We start from the raw sequence: 10,000 nt of genomic DNA, 5'->3' as shown, positions 1-10,000 counted from the left end.
AAGGGTCAAAGCAAGCCCTTTAATTCAATTCTTTATTCTTACATTAAAATTCTTACATTAAAGAATGAATAAAATCTCCCCAAGTAGGATTCGAACCTACGACCAGTCAGTTAACAGCCGACCGCTCTACCACTGAGCTACTGAGGAACAAGGGGGGATTCGACCTCCTAGAGTTCAACTCCCGCTCTCAACCCATGAACAATATGAGTCCGAAGCTTCTTTCGTAACTCCCATAATTTCTTCGTAGTGGCTCCGTTCCATGCCTCATTTCATAGGGAAGCCCAAAGTGGCTCTATTTCATTCTATTTCACTTCCTAGCACTTCCTATCATTTAATATCCATCCCTTTGGTCTTATTGACATAAGAGATGTCATTTATAGTCTATCTCTTTCTATATATGGAAAGTCAAGAAATTCTCATCGAAACATCGAGAAATTGTGCATATAGAAAACTCTAAAGAAAGAAAAAAAGGAGACCCATGCCATGATTTTCAAATCTTTTCTATTTAGTAGTCTAAGTTTCTCGATGAGGATAATTAATTCGGTCGTTGTGGTCGGACTCTATTATGGATTTCTGACTACATTCTCCATAGGTCCCTCTTAGATCTTCTTTCTCCAATCTTGGATTAGGGAAGAAGGAGATATTCGCGACTACTGGCGATTTCATTATGGGGCAGCTCATGATCTTCATATCGATCTATTATCCACCTCTGTATCTATTCTTTCTTAGCTAAACAGGTGGAAGATCTATCCAATTTGGTTATATTATATCATGGACTCGAAAAACGGATCTGAATTTGACTGAAATGCACGATCTTCACAGGTATCACTTTTCACGATACCTAAAAGGTGGAATAGCGATTTTCGAACCATTTCCTATAAGAGAATGGTTTCCATTACTTTGAGAAATGGATTCTTATATCAAACTATAGCTATTGCATTAAAGAAGAAAAGAAACTAATAGAAGTCGAAGACGCGGAATGATAGTGAATAGAGAGAAAGATTCTTCTGATTTTCTTGTTTCTATCTACTAGACGCCGTAGAGAATTGAGAATTTTCATGTCTTTCAATTCTCGTACTCGTAATTGGAAAGTTATGGAAGGAGACCCATCATTTTGCAATGAAAACAACATATAAAACTCTGGACAATTTCGAAATCAGGCCAAGCGTCTTAATACATATGCAAAAAAATTCATTATTGGCCCACCATTGATTAGAAGATTTAGCTTGTATGAATCGCTATTGGTTTGATACGAATAATGACAATCGTTTCAGTATGTTAAGGATACAGATGTATCCACAATTCATTTAGAGTTACTTAATAGTCTATTTCTTATACCATATCTCTATCCCGTGAAATTCTCGAGCCAAAAGATGGATGCATATGCTGTGTTTCATTTTGCTAAATGATATCAATTAAATGGTGTATCAATTCCATAAATTGCATATAGCAATAAATAAATCAGCAAAATTCTTTCTAATATTTTAGATAGAAGAAACATTTCTTCTATCTAAAATATTAGAAAGAATGTACCCTTCTATCCAAATCCAATTTGCATCGATAAAATAAATCCAAATTCCAGTAGTAGATGAATAATTGCAAATTTGTGTGTGTACGAGATTAGAATAACTTCAAAATAACTGACATAATTTTGTATTTTTCCTGATCAGAAAAATACATGAAAAAGAAAGGAGGTAGAAAAATTTTTGGATTTATGGTTAAAGAAGAAAAAGAAGAAAACAGGGGTTCTGTTGAATTTCAAGTATTCAGTTTCACCAATAAGATACGGAGACTTGCTTCACATTTGGAATTACACAAAAAAGATTTTTCATCGGAAAGAGGTCTACGAAGACTTTTGGGAAAACGTCGACGTTTGCTGGCTTATTTGGCAAAGAAAAATAGAGTACGTTATAAGAAATTAATCGGTCAGTTGAATATTCGGGAGCAGTAATTTAATCGTTCAAATTTTTTTCTTGTTTTATTATTTTTTTAGTAGTCTTATAGTAGTCTTAGATTTTTCATTTTGATGAGCCTCGCTTTGAGGAATTCATGGAATAATCCATTTTCATGGAATAATGAATTAAGGAAGAAAGGATATGAGTCTACCGCTTACAAGAAAAGATCTCATGATAGTCAATATGGGCCCTCAACACCCATCAATGCATGGTGTTCTTCGACTGATCGTTACTCTCGATGGTGAGGATGTTATTGATTGTGAACCCATATTAGGGTATTTACACAGAGGAATGGAAAAAATCGCGGAAAACCGAACTATTATACAATACTTACCTTATGTAACAAGGTGGGATTATTTAGCTACTATGTTTACAGAAGCAATAACAGTAAATGCACCAGAATTCTTGGAGAATATTCAAATACCACAAAGAGCCAGCTATATTAGGGTAATTATGTTAGAATTAAGCCGGATAGCTTCTCACTTGCTATGGCTTGGACCTTTTATGGCGGATCTCGGCGCACAGACTCCTTTTTTCTATATTTTTAGAGAGAGAGAATTAATATATGATCTATTTGAAGCTGCTACAGGTATGCGAATGATGCACAATTACTTTCGCATCGGAGGAGTAGCCGCCGATCTACCTTATGGATGGATCGATAAATGTTTAGATTTCTGTGATTATTTTTTACGCGGAGTTGTTGAATATCAACAACTTATTACACAGAATCCAATTTTTTTAGAGCGAGTTGAAGGAGTAGGTTTTATTAGCGGAGAAGAAGCAGTAAATTGGGGCTTATCGGGACCGATGTTACGAGCTTCTGGAATACAATGGGATCTTCGTAAAGTAGATCCTTATGAGTCTTACAACCAATTTGATTGGAAAGTCCAATGGCAAAAAGAAGGGGATTCGTTAGCTCGCTATTTAGTACGAATTGGTGAAATGAGGGAATCCATCAAAATAATTCAACAAGCTGTAGAAAAAATTCCTGGAGGACCTTATGAAAATTTAGAAGTCCGACGCTTTAAGAAAGAAAATAATTCTGAATGGAATGATTTTGAGTATAAATTTCTTGGTAAAAAACCTTCGCCCAATTTTGAATTGTCAAGACAAGAGCTTTATGTAAGAGTAGAAGCCCCAAAAGGTGAATTAGGGATTTATCTAGTAGGAGATGATAGCCTTTTCCCCTGGAGATGGAAAATCCGTCCACCCGGGTTTATTAATTTGCAAATTCTTCCTCAGCTAGTTAAAAAAATGAAATTGGCTGATATCATGACGATATTAGGTAGTATAGATATCATTATGGGGGAAGTTGATCGTTGAAATGATAATAGATAGGGTAGAGGTAGAAACTATCAATTCTTTTTCGAAATTGGAATTATTAAAAGAAGTCTATGGACTGATATCGATTCTACCCATTTTGACCCTCCTTTTGGGAATAACAATAGAGGTACTCGTAATTGTGTGGTTAGAAAGAGAAATATCTGCGTCGATACAACAACGTATTGGTCCTGAATATGCTGGCCCCCTGGGCCTGCTTCAAGCTATAGCAGATGGGACTAAGCTACTTTTTAAAGAAGATATTCTGCCATCCCGAGGAGATATTTCTTTATTTAGCATTGGACCCTCTATAGCAGTCATATCAGTTTTATTAAGTTTTTTAGTTATCCCTTTGGGATATCATTTTGTTTTAGCCGATCTTAGTATTGGTGTTTTTTTATGGATTGCCATTTCAAGTATAGCTCCTATTGGTCTTCTTATGGCAGGATATAGCTCAAATAATAAATATTCTTTTTCAGGCGGTCTACGAGCTGCTGCTCAATCCATTAGTTATGAAATACCATTAACTTTTTGTGTGCTAGCAATATCTCTACGTGTGATTCGTTAAAATAGATCTTTTTCCTATAAAATCCATTAACTATTTATATTCCTTTTCTTATTTAGTATTTGGGTTGGTAAGTTAAACTAGATAGCTATATGAGTGAAACAAAACAGCTTATAAATTTGTAGTAAAAAGAAAAAATCTCATTTCCTACGTACAAGAAAAAAGTGGAAGTAAACATAAGCAGTGTAAACTCTTTATCCCAAGGTTGATATTTTTTAATTAGTCATCATATCTTGAAGCGGCCAAGAATAAAGGATTCACGATATGGAATTCCATTACTAGAATACTCCTAGTTATTACTATAACTTAATAATCCATAAGAAGAATCCACCAAAAGTTAGTGAAGGGTTAGGAACACTAAAGTACATAAAGGATTAGTAATGGAAAATCTAAAACATTAGAGATTTTTGCCCATAAAAGGAATCATAATAAGGACTTGCAATTTGTAGAAATTATCAAGTAGTACTTTCTTCGGATTCCGATCCAGAGTATGTTCCCATTCACTTGTTAAGGAAATGGCTATCAAGAACGAATTAACCCTTTATCCATTTTTTCTTTTTAAATACCCCCTCCCTGGGGAAAGAAGAATAGTAAAAAAGATATGGAGTGCACTAGAAAAAATTTTCATTATTTCCTTCCTCTATCCATATTCATGCAGAATTGCTCATGAACTAATACCCAACTCTTTCCATTTATTAATTGAATTCCTATAACAAGTAACAAGTGTTTTATTCCAAGATTAAGTTATTACTGAACAAAGAAAAATTTTCATTATATTATAAAGGATGAGATCAATTCGGAAGCGCTTTTTCTTATTCTAGCAGACGGAATTCCTTTGGTCTAATTTAGGACTTTCAAATCTATTTTATTTTATCTAATTCTATCTACGCCCCCGGGGCTAGGAACAAAACAGTCCTTTCCTTTTTCTGATCATAGAGAAGCCGTATGAAGCTAAGGTTTCATGTACGGTTTTGAAATAGCGGTGGGAACTGTGATGTTATCACCGACTATGATTATCTAACAGTTCAAGTACAGTTGATATAGTTGAAGCACAGTCAAAATACGGTTTTTTTGGATGGAATATTTGGCGTCAGCCTATAGGTTTTCTGGTTTTTTTAATTTCTTCTTTGGCAGAATGTGAAAGATTACCCTTTGATTTACCAGAAGCGGAGGAAGAATTAGTAGCAGGTTACCAAACTGAATATTCCGGTATCAAATATGGTTTATTTTATCTTGTTTCTTACCTAAATTTATTAGTTTCTTCTTTATTTGTAACAGTTCTCTACTTGGGCGGGTGGAATTTATCTATTCCCTATATATCCTTTTTTGATTTTTTCCAAATGAATAAAGCAGTTGGAATTTTGGAAATGACAATGGGTATATTTATTACATTAACTAAAGCTTATTTATTTCTCTTCATTTCTATCACAATAAGATGGACTTTACCGAGGATGAGAATGGATCAGTTATTAAATCTTGGATGGAAATTTCTTTTACCTATTTCCCTGGGCAATCTCTTATTAACAACCTCTTCTCAACTTGTTTCACTATAAATAAGATAATACAATAATAGTAAGAATATTTTCAACACAAAAGCTCTCTCAAACAAGAGAAAGAAACATATCTTTTTCATAGATATTTAGAATGAATATGTTCCCTATGGTAACTGGGTTCATGAGTTATGGTCAACAAACAATACGTGCTACAAGGTACATAGGTCAAAGTTTCATAACTACCTTATCCCACACAAATCGTTTACCTATAACGATTCACTACCCTTATGAAAAATCAATTACACCAGAGCGTTTCCGAGGGCGAATCCACTTTGAATTTGATAAATGTATTGCTTGTGAAGTATGTGTTCGCGTATGTCCGATAGATTTACCCGTTGTGGATTGGAGATTTGAAAAGGATATTAAAAGAAAACAATTGCTTAATTATAGTATTGATTTCGGAGTTTGTATATTTTGTGGCAATTGTGTTGAGTACTGTCCAACAAGCTGTTTATCAATGACTGAAGAATATGAACTTTCTACCTATGATCGTCATGAATTGAATTACAATCAAATTGCTTTAAGTCGGTTACCAATCTCCATAATGGGAGATTACACAATTCAAACAATTAGGAATTCGTCTGAAAGTAAAATAAACAAAGAAAAATCTTCGAATTCAAGAACGATTACTGATTACTAAACTTTGATTTTGTCTTTCTGTTATAAAAATCTAATAATTCTTTATTAAACTTTAAAATTAAACTATAAAGAAAAACGAAAAACTACTGCTTATTGGAAATTATTTCTTATTTTAAATCAGACTAGATTTTCGTGATATAATATAATTTATAACTATAAGTTTATACACAAAAAAATACCCTAATCCTTTTTTCCTTCCTTGAATCCTTTAGTTTTAGTCAGTTCATGAAAAATTTTATACTATTAATTTCTTTTTATCCATAATGGATTTACCTGGACCAATACATGAGATTCTTATGCTATTTGGGGGATTTGTTCTTCTACTAGGGGGTCTAGGAGTAGTATTACTTACCAACCCCATTTATTCTGCCTTTTCGCTGGGATTAGTTCTTGTTTGTATATCCTTATTCTATTTTTTATTAAATTCCTACTTTGTAGCTGTCGCACAACTTCTTATTTATGTGGGAGCCATAAATGTCTTGATCATATTCGCTGTAATGTTCGTAAATGGCTCAGAATGGTCTAAAGATAAGAATTATTGGACTATTGGAGATGGGTTCACTTCACTCGTTTGTATAACTATTGTTTTTTCACTAATGACTACTATCCCAGATACGTCGTGGTATGGAATTCTTTGGACTACAAGATCAAACCAAATAGTAGAACAGGGTCTCATAAATAATGTTCAACAAATTGGAATTCATTTAGCAACCGATTTTTATCTTCCGTTTGAACTCATTTCCATAATTCTTCTAGTTTCTTTAATAGGTGCAATTACTATGGCTCGGCAATAAGAAAACTTAGAAAAAGTACAAATTATAAGAATTGCAAATCTAAAATAAATAACTAAAGAATCACAATTTTGATTTAGTAAAATCCATCTACTGCCAACAAATACCTCCTTTTTTTTTTTTTTTTTTTCTTTTGTTGTGTAATTGTTCTATTGTAATTAATTGAATCGGTTCAATTCTTGCCCTCATATTGAAATGAATCGAGATTGATAAGGAGTTAGTTAATGATGTTTGAGCATGTACTTTTTTTGAGTGTCTATTTATTTTCGATTGGTATCTATGGATTGATCACAAGCCGAAACATGGTTAGAGCTCTAATATGTCTTGAACTTATACTGAATTCAATTAATCTAAATCTCGTAACATTTTCTGATCTATTTGATAGTCGCCAATTAAAAGGAGATATTTTCGCAATTTTTGTTATAGCCCTTGCAGCTGCTGAAGCCGCTATTGGACTATCCATTCTTTCTTCCATCCATCGTAATAGGAAATCCACTCGTATCAATCAATCTAATTTATTGAATAATTAGACTTTTGAATAATTAGACATAGAATCCTCTAAACAAAGGCGCACATATTAAAATAAATAGAAATCAATACTATTTTCTTAGTATTATTTGAGAATATCCATTTTTTTTAGTAGATTATTGCATAGTATTCTTTTTCACTTAAATGAATTTTTGTATTTGTAATTCATTGATATTGCAATTTGAATATTGCAATAATTTATATTGAAAAGACGATAGCCAATTTATTGGCTAATTCGAATTCGTCTGTACAATTCGTAAAATTCTTTCTTATTTCTTATTTATTGTTGAAATCCAAAATTAAAGTCTCTTGGCTCTCTTCACGCTTTCTCACAAACAGATTAAAAAATAGATTTTTTTTTTTGAAGTTTGGATAAACCATTGCTTCGTCTGGTGTCTACAATACATATGACTCATTATAGTACTAATTTCATTTTTACCAGATCGAAAAATTTTATGTTGAAAAGAAAAATTTATAGATCCAATGTCACATTCCGTAAAAATTTACGATACATGTATAGGATGCACTCAATGTGTACGAGCTTGTCCAACAGATGTATTAGAAATGATACCCTGGGATGGATGTAAAGCCAAGCAAATTGCTTCCGCGCCGAGAACCGAAGATTGTGTGGTTGTAAGAGATGTGAATCTGCCTGCCCGACAGATTTTTTAAGTGTCCGCGTTTATTTAGGGCCTGAAACAACACGTAGCATGGCTCTATCTTATTGATACGTTACAAAAAACTTCACTCGAATCGTCTGATTCCTCTTTACCGAAGAAGCCTGTGCTCGAAATAATCGAGCACGGGCTTTTCTGGTCAAAACGTATCTTGTCTTTATCACTTTATCATGAGTTATTTTCCTTGGTTAACAATACTTGTTGTTTTGCCGATATTTGCAGGTTCATTAATTTTCTTTTTACCTCATAAGGGAAACAAAGTCGTTAGGTGGTATACTATATCTATTTGTTTATTAGAATTCCTTCTAATGACTTATGCGTTCTGTTATCATTTCCAACTGGAGGATCCCTTAATCCAATTAAAGGAGGATTATAAATGGATAGATGTCTTCGATTTCCACTGGAGATTGGGAATCGATGGACTTTCATTAGGATCTATTTTATTGACAGGATTTATCACTACTTTAGCTACTTTAGCAGCTTGGCCAATTACACGGAATTCGCGATTATTCTATTTCCTGATGCTCGCAATGTATAGTGGTCAAATAGGATTATTTTCTTCGCGAGACCTTTTACTTTTTTTTATCATGTGGGAGTTAGAATTAATTCCTGTTTACTTACTTTTATCCATGTGGGGGGGGAAGAGGCGTCTATATTCAGCTACAAAGTTTATTTTGTATACTGCAGGCGGTTCCATTTTTTTCTTAATCGGAGTTCTGGGTATGGGCTTATATGGTTCCAACGAACCAGGATTAGATTTGGAAAGATTAATTAATCAATCATACCCTGCAACCTTGGAAATACTTTTATATTTTGGCTTCCTTATTGCTTATGCTGTCAAATTGCCGATTATACCCCTACATACGTGGTTACCAGATACCCATGGGGAAGCACATTATAGTACATGTATGCTTTTAGCGGGAATATTATTAAAGATGGAGCATATGGATTGATTCGGATCAACATGGAATTGTTACCTCATGCTCATTATCTATTTTCGCCCTGGTTAGTAATAATAGGAGCGATCCAAATAATCTATGCAGCTTCAACTTCTCTTGGTCAACGAAATTTCAAAAAAAGAATAGCTTATTCCTCTGTATCTCACATGGGTTTCATAATTATAGGAATTGGTTCCATAACCAACATTGGACTCAATGGAGCTATTTTACAAATATTATCCCATGGATTTATTGGTGCTACACTTTTTTTCTTGGCAGGAACCGCTTCTGATAGAATGCGTCTTGTTTATCTCGAAGAACTGGGGGGAATATCTATCCCAATGCCTAAAATTTTTACCATGTTTAGTAGCTTTTCAATGGCTTCTCTTGCCTTACCAGGAATGAGTGGTTTTGTCGCAGAATTAGTAGTATTTTTTGGACTAATTACTAGTCCAAAATTTCTGTTAATGCCAAAAACACTAATTACTTTTGTAATGGCAATTGGAATGATATTAACTCCTATTTATTTATTATCTATGTTACGCCAGATGTTCTATGGATACAAGCTATTTAATGTTCCAAACGCAAATTTTGTGGATTCTGGACCACGAGAACTCTTTATTTTAATCTGTATCTTTTTACCAGTAATAGGAATTGGTATTTATCCAGATTTTGTTCTCTCCCTATCCGTTGACAGGGTAGAGGCTCTCTTATCCAATTATTATCCTAAATAGGTTTGCTTTTTTTTACTCGTCTGCTCTATTAATGCAGAAATAAGTAAAAAAGTATATAATGCAGAAATAAGTAAAAAAGTATAATTAGATCTATCTCGAATTTTTGAGAACCCTTTGATAAGGCGTTCAAGGGGTTCTCAAATAAAACATAAAAGTAAAAACCTTCATTTCATGAAGGTTTTATTTTATGTAATCATTTAGGTGTTAATGTAAACGAACCATAACTATGTAAGCCTATTCCTAATAGATTTATACCAAAATAACAAATCCAAATTATAAGAAATCCTATCAAAGCTATAA

The sequence above is a fragment of the Triticum urartu genome, unplaced genomic scaffold (genome assembly GCF_056163025.1).
Source record: "Triticum urartu cultivar PI428250 unplaced genomic scaffold, HENAU_Tu73 scaffold2, whole genome shotgun sequence".
Taxonomy (NCBI): domain Eukaryota; kingdom Viridiplantae; phylum Streptophyta; class Magnoliopsida; order Poales; family Poaceae; genus Triticum; species Triticum urartu.
The sequence above is the reverse complement of the archived record's forward strand: the minus strand, read 5'-3'. Positions refer to the sequence as shown.